Source organism: Balaenoptera ricei, chromosome 4, assembly GCF_028023285.1.
Source record: "Balaenoptera ricei isolate mBalRic1 chromosome 4, mBalRic1.hap2, whole genome shotgun sequence".
Classification (NCBI taxonomy): domain Eukaryota; kingdom Metazoa; phylum Chordata; class Mammalia; order Artiodactyla; family Balaenopteridae; genus Balaenoptera; species Balaenoptera ricei.
In genome coordinates, this window is record NC_082642.1 from 118,545,236 (window position 1) to 118,566,630 (window position 21,395).

The 21,395-nt window shown below is 36.5% G+C and overlaps 1 pseudogene; it reads right to left on the bottom strand.

The window, feature by feature from the left end:
• Window positions 1-17,666: 17,666 nt before the first annotated feature.
• On the bottom strand, window positions 17,667-18,438 carry LOC132365483 (14-3-3 protein theta-like; annotated as a pseudogene).
• Between the last annotated feature and the right edge of the window lie 2,957 nt (window positions 18,439-21,395).

The window sequence follows — 21,395 nt, forward strand, 5'->3', positions numbered from 1 at the left end:
GCTTCAAGCTGGACATCTATTATCATTATCTACTTCACTTATAAAAGAAGAAAACCTGTTGTTATGATCTTCACTGGTCTGCAAGTGTTTTGACTAGATATTCAGGCATTTTTAAGAAAGGATATTAGAAGACTGTTGACATGGTAGCCTGGAAAAGGAGAATGTGTGTGGACCTCTCAAAATAAGCCCATTAAAAAAATATATTTAGATCATATGGTTGTGTTCACATTCAATAGGTTGCCATTTTCTAAATGGAACTTAATAATAAAATGGAAAGATAAACCACTTTGCGCATGTTCATCAACATACTTTCTCAGTCACTAGAGTGCCTGCTCAATGAGCTCATGGAAAAGCATCCCTAGCAATAGTGGCGGTCTATGCATGGGTCTGCACAGTGGGCTTGCCCTCATTAAACCAATCAATCATTAACAGTGCAAGAGTCTTCCTTAGCAGCTGTCAACAATGTAACCCCTTTAGAGTTCCTAAAATTGTAGAGCTGGAAAAGCCCTATAGTTACTTGATGGCAGGTTGATTACATTGGAACCCCACCCATAAAGATCAGATCAACAATTTTTTCTTCAGTAAAACAGACACATTCTAGTTGTGGAAATGCATTTCTTATCTGTCATTCTTCCTTTATCACTACTAATACTAGACCAACTAAATGCCTTATATACAATTATAGTACTACATACAATGTTGATTCTAATTAAGCAACTGGAGAGTTGCTTAATTAGCAGCAAGAAGTTAAGTGATTCTTTTATGCCCAAGCTCTCACCACGTACTACATCACACAAAAGTGGCTGACCTTAAGGAGAGATAGAATGGTGTACTGTTACTTAAAGTATCAACCATTATAGTGCTACAATACAGAGGACTATAGAATCTATATCATTCATTCTTTCTCATATGATAAGTTTCCTGAGAGAAGACAGCATTTTCATATTACTTTTGTGTCCCCAGTATTGTACACAAAATGGGTGCTTAAAAGAATGCTGGTCAAAATTAAATAAATCAGTTAAAAATTATTTTGTAGATTCATAAAGTATAATTAAAACCCACTAAAAAAAAGAGACCAGTATCATAAAATATCCAGAAATGCGAATCTAATTTGCTTTTCAGGTTTCGCATAAAAATGGTACTTTGTTGATATGGTTACAGAGTACTCACTGTTTCTTTCAAATAATCAACTATATTTAAAAGCTATATTTTAACACTGTTCTTTACAAAGAACTGAGTATTCTGCCCTTATGATGACAAATGCTTTGCACAATTGAATTATATCCAAGCCACTGATTGCATTTTGATAACTGTCTTTCCAAAATCATTGGCAAAGCATTTCTATTTACAGCTCTCAAAGAACTGAACTTCTGGTAAGGAACAGTAATTTGACTATCCTGAAATTGTGAGGCTTTTAGCTTCCAGTTTCCTTGCTGTATTTATTTTTATTTGTTTATTTTGTTTTAGTGTAAGGTGGTATGGGTAGATTTAGTCAAATCTAAAACATTTTTTTTCTTATTGATGATTACTAATATATATTTATTTGTTTTCTTTTTTTCATTTTCAAAGTTTAGTAGGGCTGCTATCTGACTATACAACTTTAACTGATTCATCTATTGAAGGAAGACCGAGAGGTTGTAGTCTCTGAGCTCAGCATTGCGTTAGTACACACTAAAAACATAGAGTGCAAAAAATAAAGTTCAGTCCTTCAACTCCTTAATCAATCATCATCTTCTAAAGGAAGTACAAACAAATTATTACAACAAGCACTGCAAATAAAGTATGCTTAAAAATATTCTGAAAGCACAAAGCAACTTTCTTAAATACAACATAGATTTAATAAACTCACGTTTTTGGGGAGGAAGAAATTTTCCTCTACACTTCTAGGTTCTTCTGGCTGGTCTAAGAATTAAATCGACATGAGATAGATTAACAGGAGAAAAATAAGACAAAAGTTTAATAACATGTGTACATGGAAGAGACCCAGGAAAACTGAGTAACTCACCAAAATGACTGCAATCTTTACCTTACATACTGCAGCTAAAGACAAAAGAGGATGCTGGGGAGTAGTGGTTTGGGACTTCAAAGGGGAGGAAGGCAATTGACATGGAGATGGAAAAGCAAATGTTTGGTAAACAAATGTTTGCTAAGCTGGCCATACAGAAACAATGGTACAAAGAGAGGAATTTTAACAAATAGCCCTTGCTAGGTTCCTCCCTGTCTACACACCTAGTTTATACTATAGTTGTCTATGGTGATAGCTCTTTTCCTGGAACAGGTCCTCTATCTACATTCTTTAGGCAGTTCTAGAAGGCCACAGTTTCCTCCTGAATCATTTGGGCCTGGACTGTTTTCAGCTCAAAATAATCTGCATGCCAAAAAGACATTTTGGGGTGGGAATTTTTGCTCCCCTATAATGTGTTGAATTTTTAAAAACTAAATATCAGGTTTTTAGAAAGGAAGTACTTTTTTATTGTTATAAAATCTCCAGAAACCAGTTAGTCTCTAACTTTTAGAGATGCATACATTTTTGGTGAATTAATGAATATGAATGATTGCAGTAACAAAATTAAATGAAAGCCTGAGTCATTTTTATTAAAGTTTTACCCTTTGAGCAATTTATAATATTGTTAGAACACACTATCTAATCTGTAATTTCTGCCTTTTCAAGAATTTTATAATAAGTCTGGACTCATTCAAATTCTGTCATCACTATTATACCTTTCTTATTTCTCTGGTTTTCTGGTAGAATAATTAACCAGAGTTTTAAAACTTGAAATGAATCTGAATTTTTATAGTCTACCTATGAAAAGAGTATGATTACTCTCGGGTATTTACTTTATCCACTTTTTTCTCCAATCAATCAATAAGAAATTGTTGATTAGTATTTTAAAATATTGCTTCTGTTCGGAAGTTACGGTGATAATTAAGGTCAAAATAAAATGAATTGCTTGTAGACAGTAAGTTTAATTTAATATCACATCAGTATATTTCATATCAAATTTAAATGTGTAACTTTACTGAAATATATGATCTCGGTCTACAGTGATATTTTCAAAGAAGAAATAAAGGATGACTATAAAGATCAACTTACCCTTTAATCTCAGGAAAGTACCTACAGACTATAACAGAGATGCAGTCTTCACTTACAAGACTGAATCATAGCATCTTAATATTTGAATTTCATGTTTATACTAGCAAAGATGAATCAATTGGTAAATGTAAGCCACATAAACCCAAATACAGTCCTCAGGACTGAATCTCTTATTCATGGTATTTTTCTGAATTATGTAATTACTATAACAAATACACAGTGACTGTGAAGAACATGTACTACCAGCTTTCTTGTGTGTGTGTATAAGATTCTGAGGATATTTGGATATTTTCCCATTAGCCTTCTAATAAATTGTGGATATGCCCAATCAGAAAAGAATGAAATGCCTGGCTATAATCAGAATTTCAGGAAAAAAATCAACGAAAAAGGTGTGCTTAGCAACTCCGTTTGCCCTTCCAGATCCATTCTCCACTCTGTTCCATTTTATGCCATGCTCCAGGACACTGACATGTTGAAATATATCATCAGATCTCTTGTGCTCTTCCAGCTGGGGAGGCCCGGGGAATTTTGGAGAAAGAGATGAGAACATGGTCAAGGCTTTGACCCTGATTCCCTTCCTTTGAAGTCACTTCAGCCTTGCTGTCCCCCTTGAAAAGATGGCACTACTGTACTGCACTCAAAATGGCCTATTCTACACAATTCCTTTTGGTTCTGAAAACCTCTCCTACCCCACATCACCATTATACCTAGGGAGAGTAACATTTGCTTCTGTTAGCAAGGTTCTGGGATTTTGCACCAATCTTTGTGTTTTTCCAAGACTCCAGCCATTTCTTTTTAATTTGGCACTTTACAAATAAACCATCTTCAAATCATCCTACTATGAATGTGCTATTTTCTGATGCAGCCATTGATATCAGGAGTGTCCTAAGAAACTTAGCCTTAAAATGGGACTATGGGATTTGGTTGGTCATGTATTCCAGGAGCTCACAGATAACCTCTATTCCAGGGAAAAGTAGGATACAAGTAACCTGTGGCATGCTGTGGCATCATAATTACTCAAATTATTACCGCTAGTAACACTGGAAAAAATACAGTTGGAGGAAATGGCATTGTGAGATTGACTGCTTTGACACTATGCTGTGACGAAAACAGTGATTTTAAAGTTCAGATGTTCACCTGGTTTCTTCTAATGCCCCTAGAGAATTAACATAAGGCAAAGAGAAATTTGAAACTATGAATGTAAAGCTAAGAATATATATGAAAAAACAAAATGTGCCTGTGACAGCTTTCATGAAGACTTTTATTTCCTCTAGTCACAAGGCACACATGGCTGAGGACCATGCATAGGAATTTATAGTAAGGGTTGGAGTTTCAGCACCAATTAAATGCCCAGCTCCTCCACTAGTGGGGAAAGAGCAGGACCCTGAAATGTGGAGTGGGGACAATTAAACAGGTATGGATGAGACCTTGAAACTTTAACTTCCCCCCAAGCCTTCCTCCATCTGAAAAAATCAGTCCATCCTCAACTCCTGGTTGCACCTGGGACAATTAGCTTCACAAGATAATAAAATTTTTTAGAACTATTTTCTCTACCTCCCCTTCCTTTCAGATCTACAACAAGATTTATACCCCAGCACTGTCCAGACAGTGAGGTACAAGGCCTATCCTAGGAGGAGAACAGTGTATATACCAAGCAAGTTAAAATCTTTCACAAATTTAAATTTTTGGATCTGTGTAGTACTTGGTTCTACATGTGTTAGACCACACACAAAATTTAAGATTCACTAGGTTCTAATCAATGGCATGGACCCTTTCACATTCGTTTCAGAATTTGTTGTGTAGGCTTGAGCACCTGTGCATGACAATAATATTCTACTAGGCTGGCTAATCTAAGTCTTCTCTCAACAAAGAGCTATAGTTAATGAAATTGAAAGGCAAAAAACTTCCTTGTTACACTCTAAAGGAAAGTCTTAATTCTTAAGGAAATAGACTTGTTGGAATGAATCTATTAAGTGGAATCTTCTCAGCAATTGCCTAGCCACATCCTCCTGGGATATCTGGGAGGACATTCCCTCAACAGGACATTAAGAAATGCTTTCATGAGGGAGGCATGAGCATTCTTGATCTCTCTGGTGTTTATACTCTTTAGGCCACAGATGCCAGTGTGAGATGCTACAATGAAAATTGGCTCTGTGACCTCAGTGGTAAGAATGGGATTCTAGAGTGGTAGAAAATGTGAGCACCATTACACAGAAGCTATAGGGAGAAAATGGATACAATAGTGTTTTGATCCATGGGAATCTATTGCTAATTACTCATAGCCTCAGATATGAAATAAATTGATTCCCAGAAGTCTACTTAAATGCTTCTTGACATATATAGGATGATAAATTCTAGACTTGCTGAGAAAAATCTGACCCAAATTGCCATTTGGAGATTCACAGCTTAGTTATTACACCAAAGTCAGTTCAAGTCAGACCTTTCCCCATGAAAAATGTTGAGGCTGTTCAGTTTGAAAAGTAAACCTGCATCAGGTTCCTCAAATGGACCCATTACCATTTTCCAGAATGATTTTAGAAAGGGAAATATCCATAATTCAGAATTTTTCAGTTACTGGCTCTGAACTCATGCTTATCCTCAGAGACCCAAAATACTGTCATATTTTACTAGTCAGAGTAAATCTTGAGTTGTCCTAGCAGCAGTTTCAGAACATGTAGTAAAAATAGAATATATTTAATTAACAAGAAGAATTCTCATATTTTTCCCTAGTATATGGAATAAAGGCTATTTTTGTAGGAAGAACCAAAGAGAACCCTGTATCTCTTCTCTTCCTTAAAATAGCAAACCAAACTACCATCCCTAGGGGAATTACAGATATTAGTGCTACCATCAAGGACTTGAGATACGCAAGGGTTGTCATTCCTAGCACAGCACCAATGAACTAGCCTGTCTGGTCAGTGCAAATAGTTGGTGGGTCATGGAGAATAACAGTAGACCATCAAAAACTTAATCAAGTACTGATGCCCATTGCAGCTACGGTTCTAGATCAGATATCTCTATAGGCACAACTCAACAAAGATTTTAGCACTTGCTATGTAGTAAATAATTAATTTTCGAATAAAGTTAGTATGCAAAATCATAAATGGTTTGCATTTTCATGCCAGAGAAAAATAGGTAACGTTACTGTCTTGCTACAGGGCTTTGTCAACTCTTTAGCATCCTTTCATAATATATAGAGAGTTTTTAGTTCACTAATTAGCTAGCACTCTAGATAACTTATTAAGACAAATTTGTGCCAGAAGGTATGGGATAAACTACAAATGTTCATGAATCTGCCTTGTTGGTGTAGTTTCCAGAAGTCTAGCAGCTTGGATCTGTCAGAATACTCTTTCTAAAGTAAAAGGTATGACCAGCTTCAAAAGAATAAGCACATGGGACTTCCCTGGTGGCGCAGTGGTTAAGAAGCCGCCTGCCAGTGCAGGGGACATGGGTTTGAGCCGTGGTCCGGGAAGATCTCACATTCTGTGGAGCAACTAAGCCTGTGCACCACAACTACTGAGCCTGCACTCTAGAGTCCGTGAGCAACAACTACTGAGCCCGCATGCCACAACTGCTGAAGCCCACACGCCTAGAGCCCGTGCTCCGCGATAAGAGAAGCCACCGCAATGAGAAGGTCACGCACCACAGCGAAGAGTAGCCCCCGCTCGCCGCAACTAGAGAAAGCCCGCGTGCAGCAACGAAGACCCAACACAGCCAAAAATAAATAAATAAACAAACAAACAAATAGATTTATTTTTTAAAAAAAAGAATAAGCACAATGTTTCATGGGTGTGTAGGGATTTTAGAGGCAAAATATCCTGTATTTGCGTAAGCTGCTTGTACCCAGACACCAGGCACCTAATGTGCCTGTTTTCAGTGTGATCTGGAGAGAGAAATTTCACTTTATCAGATTTAGGTTGTAATATAATTGTGCTTCTACTAGGCATAATGACTCAGTAGTTCAAATGGTTCTGGAATTGTCTTTGGCATACAGATGCTGTATGATGTTTCTGGTAACCCCAGAAAGAAAATCAGAAAAATCCCTAGGGTAAGACCATGTCCTCCTCTTTTGGCAAATGTTCTACATTAGAAAAGCAGCTCCAGGCTTGTAGCTGGACCCTTGTACAGACTAAATGACTGAACATGAGATACCTAATGATCACATGAACCAAACTGCCCATTATGACAATAATCCAACAAACCTTAGCATTGGAGGTCAACAGGCAGCATTCCCTTATAAAGTAAATGTAAGATATACAAAGCAAAGCTCTATGAGGCCCTGAAGACATGCGTGAACTGCACAAGCACATAACTAAGATCCATGGCACCTGTTCCTACTGTTTCACTTCCTCTCTCTCTCAACCCACATTTGTAGTCTCATGGAAAGCTCCCTATGACAAGTTAATAAAAGGGGAAAAGGTGTGGGCCTTATTCATGGATGGATCTACAGTAAACTAGAACCAGATGGAAGTATATGACTAGTGCTCTACAATCCCCCTCAGAAATGGGCCTCAAAAGCAGTGGAAAGGCAAACCTTCCTGTATGGAAGTGGCTCTCCACATTATGGGAAAGGAGAATAACCTCGCATGGATCTGCTGGAACAGAATCTAGAAAAAAGTCAGAAAGTTAATGAAAAAGTGGTCTAGTAAAAGATAAATGAGAAAGATTACTGGAATCATGAAAAGATTAATAATTTAAAAGGAATTAGTGTGTAAGAAAAAAAGACTCATTCTCCTATTCTTAAATAAAACAAAAAGCAAATGTTTCTAAAAATATAGAGAAAATGAGCACCATGAAAAAAATGAAATAATTTCTTTTAAAAAATCTGCTGTCAATTATAGTCACTCTGTGAATCAGCTAAATTTCCCATTATAATTGTTTTCAGTTTCCTTGATTTGAAGGGAGCAATTGCCAACACTTGCTTAAATTTAGATCAGTGCAACAATACACTGAACTGCATTCTTGATCATATAGGAGCATAGTGATCAATAATTATTTCTGCCCTTTTTAGAAATGCTAGAAACCTGTCTTAAATGTTAAGTTACTGAATAGGTCATGGATCATTATCATACAGAAGCAGGAATTCATGGTCTGAATAAGCCCACCTTAACATTCTGAGTCTTGCTACTTAATGGATCCAGGTAAATGATTACTTAGGGCCAGTTGCAGGGTCATACCAAGGCTCTTGAGCTCAGGATCATTTCAAGGGCCTACAATTAGGACAGCCCAATTATCTGGTGACTTAAATGACCCAAGTTTTACCAAAGCCTATGCCAACTTCAGTCCATCTTAGCATTTATCTCCTATAATTAATAAATGTATAATTAAGTAGCTTAGATTCTTTCTCTGATTATTAAAAGACTCAAAGACCTCTCTGTCAGAGGTCACAACAACATTGATCAAAAGTCTGCATTCATTTATTATGATTAGAAAATATATTATTTAACCAACTAAAAGTAAAAAAATATTAAGAAATATTATCAAGACCATTAAAGAGGAATATGTATGTCCATACACAAATTCTTAAAAAAAATTTCCTTTTTACTTAGGAATCCAACAGAGAAGTCCTCTCTTTGTTTCATAAAAAAGCACAAGTTGAGCATAGGGGGAAGCTGTCATTGTGCCTTTTTAAATTCACTTTCAACATACTCTTAAATAAAGAACAAAAAGAATATTCTTACTCTCTGCTACATGGAAGTTAGAATTCCTTCATTCATTTATAAAAATTATTTGGCTTGAATGTGCATATAGTATAGGACATGCAATTGTTTGAGGCAGGAATACCCATTAGAGAGGCTATACAAAGTCTGTTCCTGCCTTTGAACCTCCTAGAACCTAGTAAAGACTGATTGGATGCCTGCTCTGAGGTAAATCTCCAGCCCCACAAACAGTTAAACTCATAACTCCCTCAAGTACATGCATTCACAGGTACACAGGCAGCACTTAACTCTCAATTGTTATGTCCAGGCTCTGTTCTCCCTCAGATGAGAACAGCCAAAGTATTCTCTAGTCCAAGAGTCCAACACAAATCGCTAGGAGTTGTAAATAAAGCAGTAGGTAATTTTTACCTGCAATGTTAGAGATCATTTTTATGTGATTTCCCTGGCCCTTTCACCTACACGGGAGCACGCTTTGGAACTCTCTGACTGTTATCCAGCATTGTACTTTTAGAAAATCGTAACTACCACTCAAAATAAATAAATTTAAAATAATAAGTGGGAAAATGAATGAGAACTTGTAAAAGTGTTTAATAAATTTGCAGCTAAAAAATGGTATTGAATTTGATTGGTCTAACTCTGTGATTAGAATTTGAATGAAAGTATATTCTTGGGAACATCTCAGATTTCAAGGTCATCTAATCAGATTCCTAACAGTTCTTCACTGACTAGCATCAGGTCCTACAAATTTCCCTAAGAAAATATTTTTATTTAACACATTTTTATCACCAAAAACTGGACCTAGGGCTTCCCTGGTGGCGCAGTGGTTAAGAATCACCTGCCAATGCAGGGGACATGGATTCGAGCCCTAGTCCAGGAAGATCCCACATGCCGTGGAGCAACTAAGCCCAAGCACCACAACTACTGAGCCTGTGCTCTACAGTCTGCGAGCCACAACTACTGAACCCGTGTGCCACAACTACTGAAGCCCACTTGCCTAGAGCTGTGCTCTGCAACAAGAGAAGCCATTGCAATGAGAAGCCCATGCACCACAGCGAAGAGTAGCTGTCGCTCGCTGCAACTAGAGAAAGCCCGCGCACAGCAACAAAGACCCAACACAGCCAAAAATAAATAAATAAAATAAATAAATTTATTAAAAAAAAAAAACTGGACCTAAAGGCTTTAATAAGTGGTTTAGTTTTAGAATGTGGTTCTTCTGAAAGTCATCAAACTGATACATGCATCAGAAATTTATATCTGGGACCTCCCTGGTGGTCCAGTGGTTAAGACTCCATGCTTCCACTGCAGGGGGAATGGGTTCAATCCCTGGTCAGGGAACTAAGATCCCACATACTGTGCAGCCGAAAAAAAATTTTTAATTGTATCAGATTATTCATAACAGTGTAAGTGATATCCTTAGGCCATTTAATGTAGAACATGAAGTTCACAGTGGTGGGTACATGGTGAAAACAAGACCTCAGATCATTTTGTTTCCAAGGACTAGAATAAAATGCTATAAGGATTTAAATCCTAAGATTTTATTTGGTTGGTCAGATGCAGAGAATAAACTGAAAATACAATAGAACTATTGAAATTATTAACTTGGAATTCTTATGTATTTTTTTCTGCACCCGTAAATTATGTCCTCCCTGAATAATAAAGTATTCTTGGGCTTTCCTGGTGGCACAGTGGTTGAGAATCTGCCTGCCAATGCAAGGGACATGGGTTCGAGCCCTGGTCTGGGAAGATCCCACATGCCGTGGAGCAACTAGGCCCGTGAGCCACAATTACTGAGCCTGCGTGTCTGGAGCCTGTGCTCCGCAACAAGAGAGGCCACGATAGTGAGAGGCCCACGCACCGCAATGAAGAGTGGGCTCCACTTGCTGCAACTACAGAAAGCCCTCGCACAGAAATGAAGACCCAACACAGCCATAAATAAAAATAAATAAATAAAAATTTTAAAAAAAAGTATTCTTTATATTTTAAATTGCATAGACAACTTGCATATGGATACAATGTAGTAAATGGCTACATTGTACAATGTAAAACACATTAGTGATTATTAGAAACAGTTTTTTGAAAAATCTCCCAATATATTACTACGAATCCATGTTCATAAATTCTAAAATTTGTAAAAACGGATCTAGGCCATCCTTGAAACTGTCACTCATTTTTTAGATGCTTAGTAAACAGAACCAGCTGTGATTTTGATGGCTATGAAAGTAGATATAACACCTTTTCTTCTTTCTCGTATAGTCTTCTGTATATCTCTATGTTCAACAAATATAAAGATATGTTCCCATCAAACTACCAATGGCATTTTTCACAGAAGTAGAACAAAAAATTTCACAATTTGTATGGAAACACAAAAGACCCCAAATAGCCAAAGCAATCTTGAGAAAGAAAAACGGAGCTGGAGGAATCAGGCTCCCTGACTTCAGACTATACTACAAAGTTACAGTAATCAAGACAGTATGGTACTGGCACAAAAACAGAAATATAGATCAATGGAACAAGATAGAAAGTCCAGAGATAAACCCACGCACATATGGTCACCTTATCTTTGATAAAGGAGACAAGAATATATAATAGAGAAAAGACAGTCTCTTCAGTAAGTGGTGCTGGGAAAACTGGACAGCTACATGTAAAGGAATGAAATTAGAACACTCCCTAACACCGTATAAAAAAATAAAATCAAAATGGACCAAAGACCTAAATGTAAGGTCAGACACTATAAAACTCTTAGAGGAAAACATAGGCAGAACACTCTATGACATAAATCACAGCAAGATCCTTTCTGACCCACCTCCTAGAGTAATGGAAATAAAAAAATATATAAACAAATGGGACCTAATGAAACTTAAAAGCTTTTGCACAGCAAAGGAAACCATAAACAAGATGAAAAGACAACACTCAGAATGGGAGAAAATACTTGCAAATGAAGCAACTGACAAAGGGTTAATCTCCAAAATATACAAAGAGCTCATGCAGCTCAATATCAAAAAAACAAACAACCCAATCCAAAAATGGGCAGAAGACCTAAATAGACATTTCTCCAAAGAAGACATACAGATGGGCAACAAACACATGAAAAAGTGCTCAACATCACTAATTGCTAGAGAAATGCAAATCAAAACTACAATGAGGTATCACCTCACACCAGTCAGAATGGCCATCATCAATAAATCTACAAACCATAAATGCTGGAGAGGGTGTGGAGAAAAGGGAACCCTCTTGCACTGTTGGTGGGAATGTAAATTGATACAGCCACCATGGAGAACAGTATGGAGGTTCCTTAAAAAACTAAAAATAGAACTACCATATGACCTAGCAATCCCACTACTGGGCATATACCCTGAGAAAGCCATAATTCAAAAAGAGTCGTGTACCACAATGTTCATTGCAGCTCTATTTACAATAGCCAGGACATGGAAGCAACCTAAGTGTCCGTCAACAGATGAATGGATAAAGAAGATGTGGCACATATATACAATGGAATATTACTCAGCCATAAAAAGAAATGAAATTGAGTTATTTGTAGTGAGGTGGATGGACCTAGAGTGTCATACAGAGTGAAGTAAGTCAGAAAGAGAAAAACAAATACTATATGCTAACACATATATATGGAATCTAAAAAAAAAGAAAAAAATGGTTCCAAAGAACCTAGGGGCAGGACAGGAATAAAGATGCAGACATAGAGAATGGACTTGAGGACACAGGGAGGGGGAAGGGTAAGCTGGGACGAAGTGAGAGAGTGGCATGGACATATATACACTACCAAATGTAAAATAGATAGCTAGTGGGAAGCACCCACATAGCACAGGGAGATCAGCTCAGTGCTTTGTGACCACCTAGAGGGGTGGGATAGGGAGGGTGGAAGTGAGACACAAGAGGGAGGAGATATGGGGATATATGTATATGTATAGCTGATTCACTTTTTTATAATGCAGAAACTAACACACCATTGTAAAGCAATTATACTCTAATAAAGGTGTTAAAAAAAAAAGATATGTTCCCAAATTATTTGTAAGATTTCACAAGGCTTCCTCCATAATGTTCTATGGTTATTATTCTTATTTAGAAGGAATGGATGTTGAGGAGAAAAGGATTCGTTCACTTAACTATAGAACATTTTTACTTCTGGAGCTTCTAAATAGAGATGATAAGAAATACACAGCAACAGTATAAAGGACCCATTTCTTAGGAAAATGTGTAGAAAATATTTTAAAGAAATTAAAATATATAAAAAGAATATACTTTTACTGTTTAATGATCCTGACCTGGTGAATTTAGGAATAAAAGGTAAACTTACCATGCCTTTGATAGAAAGAAAAAAAATAAAACCACCTCAGGTGATTTTAAATTAAAAGTTTAAAAATCACTATTATTAAGAAATGTAGGGCTTCCCTGGTGGTGCAGTGGTTGAGTCCACCTGCCAATGCCGGGGACACAGGTTCAATTCCTAGCCCGGGAGGATCCCACATGCCATGGAGATGCTGAGCCCATGCACCACAGCTGCTGGGCCTGCACTCTGGAGTCCTTGAGTCACAGCTACTGAGCCCACATGTTACGTCTGCTGAGGCCTGCGTGCCTGGAGCCCATGCTCCACAACAAGAGAAGCCACGGCAGTGAGAGGCCTGCACACCACAACGAGGAGTGGCCTCCGCTCGCCACAACTAGAGAAAGCCCCCGCACAGCAACAAAGACCTAACACAGCAAAAAAAAAATAAAAACACATAAATAAATAAATTTATTGGAAAGAAAGAAATGTAAACATATACTTAAGGTGTCATAAGAGTAGGAATGGGAACAGAAGGAAGCAAAGGAATGTTAATAAAGTCAATACATGTAAAACAAGTATATGCCTTGTATAAAGTCTCAAGATAGCATGTTTTTGTACTTTAAAAGTCAATTGAAATGGAGATTTCCAGTCTTCCTCCCCAGAGATTCTGAGTCTTTTGTTGTCTTACCCTTGACAGGCCATAGGTGATACAATTGGCCATTTACTAGTAACGCAGTGCATAGAAGCACAAGAGATATCCTAGTGAAACCCCTGGATGGTCCCCAGACTTACTCCTTTCTGCTCCCATTGTGTGACATCAACCCGAATACTTCATGGCAATTATCATTACTTCTGATATTACAGGAGCTCCTGTGTTTGTTTGCTGGTCCACTGTCAGGAGGAGGAGCTGAAAGCAGTTTGTTCCTACTCACAACATCCAATTCAGTGAAATTCTTTGTCCTCTGGCTGACTGAGTGTTACCTCCCTGAAAACCACAATCCTCAATAGATGTTGATAGGAACTAATCCTATTTCCAACACGTAGTGTCTGGAATTGTATATTTTAGCTTTAGGGGATGCCCCAACAGAAAATAAACTGTTAGTTGATTACATAATGACCTCCTAGGGAACAGCGCCTTACCCCTACAGGGTATTGTCCCTAAGCCAGTGCTTTGGCTAAGCCTTTAGCAGTATATTCCATCATCCTAGTAGGTCAGTTGCATGCAGAAGACCAGTGGATCCTATCATTATGCTTTTTATTTTTGTGCCTCCTTTACCATCAAATGGACCTGGGTCTAAAGCAACATCCTTTGGGATAACATGTTTATAAATCAGACATTCTATAAGCACTCAGATGGTGGTGGGGGTGGACACATTGTAGATAAGAAGAACCAGCCCATATCTAGAGTAAATATTGATTGTAATTAAAAAAAACCCTGCTATCTCATCCAAGACAGAAGGGGCCCAATGTTATCACTCTGTGATCAGTAGCTAGTTGGTTTTCTCAAGGATTGGTGCCATATCAATCTCTGCAGCCAACCGAATAGTCGTTCAGAAAGAAGCAGTAGCTAATAAACCCTGGTAAAGGGAGAATATGCTATAGAGTCCATGCATTGCCTCTATGCCTTCCACAATGGCTACTGTATTTATGGGCCCATTGTATCATCTTGTGCTGGTATTTTAGGATTCAGATCTAAGCACTTTACCACTCTTTCAGTTAGTAGTGGGGAATGATCCATGAAGCTAAAGGTAGGAGTTGAAGTGCAAGGGTAGTAAATACCATGGGAATCTGGACTACTTATTCAAGTAATTTTCTTGTGCCTTCTGGATCGAAGCTGGTTCAATCTCAATTATAAAATTTCTATTAGCCAAAGGGTGGTTGTACTCACAGTGGAATTTATGACCCAGAGAATCTGATAGTATCCAGATTATTCCAGGTAGCAGTCATTAAAGCTATCACTTGCTTAGATTAATGTAATCTACCTAATCTATTTGGTTTTTACATGTACTAGAAAGATAAAATAAGCAGGGAAATTATGGGAACCACCACATCTGACTTTTTCAAGTTATAGATGGCACAGATTCTGAAATTTGTGTATTATAAGAGTTAGAAATACAATATTTTGTATGTTGTAAGAGAGAGAAATCCAACCTAATTTTCTTCTAGCTGTTTTCACATTAAATAAACTATTCTTTCTCACTAGATTTATATTTCATCTTAGACATACATAAATTATCATGTATACCAGAATCTATTTACAGACTGTCTTTACAGACCAGTTCTACTGATTTATTCCTATACTAATAATATGTAGATTTGATTGCAGTAACTTTGTAGTATGTTCTGAAATCTGATAAGTAAATTCCAACTCAATATATTTATTGGTAATAAAATTTTTGGCTAATCTAAACCATACAGTCTTGCAGAACATCTTGAGGTTATTTTACTTGATCTATATCTCCTCAAACAGTGTTTGAATTCTAAAATATTAGTCAAAGAAAATGTAACTCATATACATTGTCTTCTCACCTAAGAACATGACTGTATTTCCTTTTGCCATATCTTATTTTATATCTGTCTATTAAATTTAAAATCTGTTTTCCTTGAGTTCCATAGCTTTCTTGGCAAAGTTATTCTTAAAGATTCAATGGTTTGGTACTAGGGTAAATGACATTTGTCTCCAATCTCTATTATAGATCTTTATTTCCAGTATCAAAGAAAACTATTGCTATTTGTTGTATTAATAACACTACATTACCACATTATCTTATTAGTTTTAACAGCTTTACTGAAATATAATTAAAGTAAAATAAACTGCACATATTTAAAGTGCACATTTAATAAGATTTGGCATGTGTATGTACCTGTGAAACAATCAAGATATTGACTATATTCATCACTCCCAAAAGTTTTTTTATGCCCTTTATCACACCTCTTTCCCACGCCATTCACTCCTGTCCTCATTGTACTGCCCCATGTCCAACTATTATTCTGCTGTCACTAGAGATTAGTTTGCATCTTCTAGAATGCTATGTAAATGGAATTTAACATTATGTACTGATTTTAGCCTGATTTCATTCACTAAGGATAGCTATTTTCAGAATCACTCTTTTTGTAACAGGTATCAGTAATTCATTTCTTCTGATTGAAGAAGAGTGTTCCGTTATGTTTGTTTAGTCATTAACCTGTTGATGGCTATTTGGTTTGTTCCCAGTTTTTGAACATTAGAAATAAAGTTGTTATAAACATCTGTGTATAAGTCTTGGTATGGACTATGCTTTCATTACTATGTGTGGAATGCAGAGCAAAATGCCTAGATCTCATGGTAGGTGAATGATAAACTTTTTAAGAAACTGTCTGTCAGACATTTTCCAAAATTGTTGTACAATTTAACATTCTCACCAGCAGTGTATGAGACTTCCAGTTTATTCATATCCTCATCAATACTTGGTATGGTCAGTCTTTTTAGTTTTAGACATTCTTACAGGTTTACAGTGGTATCACATTGTAATTTTAATTTGCATTTCCCTAATAAAGTTGAGCATCTTTTTTGTGCTTATTTGCTATCCATATGTTTTCTTTTTTGCAAGAACTTGTTCAAATCTTTTGCCACTTTTTTTTTTTTTTGGTTTATAAAATGTAATTTTATTTTATGTTACTCTGCTGTTACATAGGGCATAACATTTTCACAAGGCTTTTTTGGGACTACAGTCAATGATTATTAGAGCAACACACAATAGTGGTCCAACTCTCTAAATAACAATCACTAGACAAATTGTACACCCTCTCACATGTGTACAAATCTGCATGGAAAAGTACTAAAGTTTTAGACTTGGACTTGTATACTTTATTTCCCCTTTCTAGTGTATTAAGAAATGACATGCACTTTCATTTGCCAAAAGCAATGCTTGTATTTTGGCAGCAACATGCTACTTCTATTACATAGTAAAGTGAATACCAGAACTACAAAGGCAGGAGATGTAAGTGAATTTTTATTGGGAAGGGAAGTTGTCAACTTAAACAGCAGCAAATGAAGAGTGAATGAGGAAACTCCCTGCTGTCACAGATACACAAGACCTCCATCATATATGATACAGGAGGCATTTTAATTTGTGACCCCCAGCCTCAAAATGTCAAATATTTTTCCATTCAATCTAATACTTCTGGATTCCTACCAAAAAGGAATATATTAAGAGGATGGAAAATTTGCTTACTGAAAGAAAATCCCCGAAGAAGAGTAAGGGAGGGAATGTAGAAATCAAGAAGTTATGTAGAACACTCTTTAAATTGTAATTAACTACATTTTCATATCTTCACAGTAATACAAAACACAGTCACGTGCAGAACTGGTTCAGGTTACTGAAATACAAGATAGATTTTTAGTTCTCTACATAAGTGTTTGGAAGTTACTTGTGTTTATATAAAATGAAGCTATTAATACTTTTCTACAGCAGTAACTGCACACTAGGAAGGCCAAGACAAACACAAATCAAGGAATGGAGTTTTCCCAAAGCTGCAGTGTGAAAAGACTATAAACAGTTGATTCCATACACATGAATGGGTTTCTTTGCTATAGGAAATCCAAATGGAATAAGGAATGGAGATGAGTAAAATCTTGAGGGGAAGAAGGATGACACCCTGTATGCACTTAGTTCTCTGCCCCTTCTGCCACATCACATTCTTCTCCTGCACTGTCTGATGTCCATTATGTTAGGTTGTCTCTAAGCAACTGCATGATGAGGGTGCTGTCTTTGTATGAGTCTTCATTCAGTGCATCAAGTTCTGCAATGGCCTCATCAAAAGCCATTTTAGCCAGTGTGCAGGCAAGTTCTGGGTTATTAAGGATCTCATAGTAAAATACAGAAAAGTTAAGAGCCAGCCCCAGGCGTATTGGGTGTGTGGGTTGCATCTCTTTCTTGCTTATATCAGTAGTCTCTTGGTAAGCTCCTTGGGAATTATCTATCGTTTGTTTCTGATCATCACCACAAGCAACTTCAGCAAGGTACCGGAAGTAATCTCCCTTCATCTTCAGATAGAAGACCTTACTCTCTGGATTAGTTGCATTGGCTATTAAATACTTATCCAACAATTCCAGGACCGTGGTGCAGATGGACCTCAGTTTGGACTCCACTTTCTCCCGATAGTCCTTAATCAGCTGCAACTTCTTGTCGGAGGTGTTGGTCTTCTGCTCGATGCTCGAGATGACACTCCAGGCGGACCTGTGGCCCCCGACCACGTTCTTGTAGGCCACCGAGAGCAGGTTGCATCCTCGTTGGACAGCTCCGCGCCCTGCTCCGTCACGGCTTTCATGCAGGTGGCCATGTCGTCGTAGCGTTTGGCCTGCTCGGCCAGCTTGGCCTTCTGGATCAGCTCCGTCTTTTCCGTGGGGCCGGGGACAGGACAGCGAGGGCGAGCACCAACCCGGATGGCGAGGAGAGTCTCTTTTGCTACTTTTAAATTGGATTTTTGTTATCTTATTATTCAGATTTGAGTTCCTAATATATTCTGGCAATCATTCCTTTATCAGATATGTGATTGGCAAATATTTTCTCCCAGTCGTTGGCTTGTATTTTCATTCTTTTAACAGTCTTTCAAAGAACAGAAATTTTTAATTTTGATGAAGTTTAACTTATTAATTTGTTTTTTTATGGATCATGCTATTGATGTTGCAACACAGAGTCACACAGGTTTTTCCCTTATGTTGTCATCTAGAAGATTTACAGTTTTAGGTTTTCAATCTAGGTTGATGATCCACTTTGAGTTAAATTGTGTGAGATGGTTGAAATTCATTGTTTTGCATATGTGTTTTCAGTTGTTGCAACACCATTCCTTGAAAAGGCTATCCTTTCTCAACAGAATTACCTTTGCAGCTTTGTAAAAATTTAATTGTCAATATATGAGTGAGTCTATTTCTCAGCTCTATTCTTTTCCACTGACCTATACATCTATTTTCATGCCAATACCAATCAAAACATTACTGTAGCTTTATAAATCTTATAATATCTTAAAATCAGGTAGTATTAGTTGTCAAACTTTACCCTTTTTCAAAGTTGTTGGCCATTCTAGGTCCTTTGCATCTTCGTATAAATTTTAGAATCAGTTTATCAATTTCTACCCAAAAAGAAAATAGTCTGCTTGGATGTTATTGGGATTTAGTTGAATCTATAGATAAATTTGGGGAGAATTGACATTTTAACCCTATTGAGTCTTCTGACCCATGAACATAGTTTATCTCTCTAGATCTTTTTTAATGTTTCTCAGCAGGGTTTTGCAGTTTTCGTTAGATTTATCCCCAGTGGTTTCACATTTCCTGATGCTGATGTACATGGAATTCTTAAATTCCAATCTGAGTGTTAAAAATATGTAAGATTTCAAAAGTTTTTTATACATTGATACTGTATACTGAACCAAAGATTAAATGAATATTCTAAATGCTTCTAGTAGGGAGGCAAAGGGGAGGTGATAAAAATCTGACTGTTCTCAGACTTCTTACTTGAAACTCCTGAAGTCAAACTATAATGCCTTTGAAGTTTGAGGGATAAATTATTTCCAATTTAAAATTCTATTCCAAGTCAAGCTATCATGAAAGTTTGGAAATAAAATTAAAATTTTTTTCTAACAAAAGAATAACTAATACAGATTTGCTCAGCATTATCTTAATTTTGTACTTACTGTACCAGCATAATTATAATAGCTCTCATTCACTTTTCAGTTTTTCCTCATAAATATCAACAATTCTGAAAGTCTGCCTTATAGGCTCCGTAAGGAAGATCCTAAGGTTATGTTCCTGCCCAACAATGACATAAACCATTAAAGAAGACTCAGAATTCAAGAAACAGAAGATAATGTAGGAAAGCAATAAAGAGAAATTATAATGTGACTGATTAGAAAAGGAATTACCAAAGAAAGGATTTTCATTCCTGGAAATAGTCAAACAGTCAAAATAACTATCTGCCTTGGGTTTTGTAGAGAAATCTATGGAAGGGCTAGATTAGGTGAACTGTGGTCTCCAAAGTTAAAAAAATCTTCTATTGTAAAATAACAGTTCTTTGATTATGATTCATAAATGTCTGCTTCTTTTATTGATGCTAATGTCAATGCTAACAACTTACGTTTAAAGTTAGCATATATTTTTCCCTTTATTCTGAAGCAATATTTAAGAACTTCAATAAGATTGAGTAAAACTTTTTAAAAGTTATGAAATAGTGAATATAGACTAGCTTGTTTCATAAAGTCCTAGGGAAACAGATATGAAAGAGATATCAAAGCTTGTCTGCCCTTAGTAATGATAATGGAATTACATTTGTGTTCTCTTGACCTACTTCTCTGATGACTGATAAAGCCTGTTGATAAGAACACAAGATTACATATAATTATCTGTAGAGTAATAACTGTCTATATGGATATTAAAACTATAACTTTGACGCTGGATGTTACACTCATTCAAAAGAGTTTAGCAAACTTTACGTAAAAATTTTAATCTCCATGAATAGAAAGCTTGTCAGAAGTTATTAAAAAAAAAAATTGAAATTGAAATTCCCATTAAAAAAAAAAGCTATCAGTTAGACTGAATCATCAACATTGTCTAAAGACTGATGGAAAGATTCAGTTTAAAAAAAAAAAAAGATGAGATAGGATTCTCATGAAAAAGGAATCTTATCCTTGCTTAGTTCAAATGCATTCATTCAAAAATCACTTATTAAGCACCAAGGATATTCCAAACACATGGTGACCATGATGATCAGGGGGAAAAGCTACCCTAAACTTCAAATAGGAAAATGTCAAAGAAAGTAAGTGAAAGGTATAAATGGTCATGTAGTTTCAGACTCTAAAATGGGAAAGTTCAGAGTTTGGAAATCACTTGAAATTGAATTTCCACCTATGAAATTACAAGAACACTTATCAAGGAGAGGATCTGAAGATTCCTAGTGGCTCCACAAAGATCATTTGGATGGTTTTAAGTTTTAAATGTATATGTAGAAAAGGGGTACAGAGGCATATAACCAAGCACAAATATGAAAGATACATGAGCCTGTGAGAACAGTGCCAGAAAACTGAGAATGAATTGAGGTTTGTGAATAAACTGCACAAGGAAAATAAAACATTTTTAAGTTACATTTATATCCAGAGCAAGAACAAAGAGAATTTACCTGTAATATGTCTGGCAAGATTTTATAAATTGAACAAGTGACACAAAATGGGATTTGGAAAATTCTATTTTACTTCCATATTCTCTGACCAGAAGAATAATTTTTAGCCTAGAGAAGGCTGAATAATATGGGTAAGAGCAATTGAACCTCAGGATATGTAAAGAGATGATAAGATAGCATTTAGCTTCTCTAAATGATTTCAAGTCTCCAGG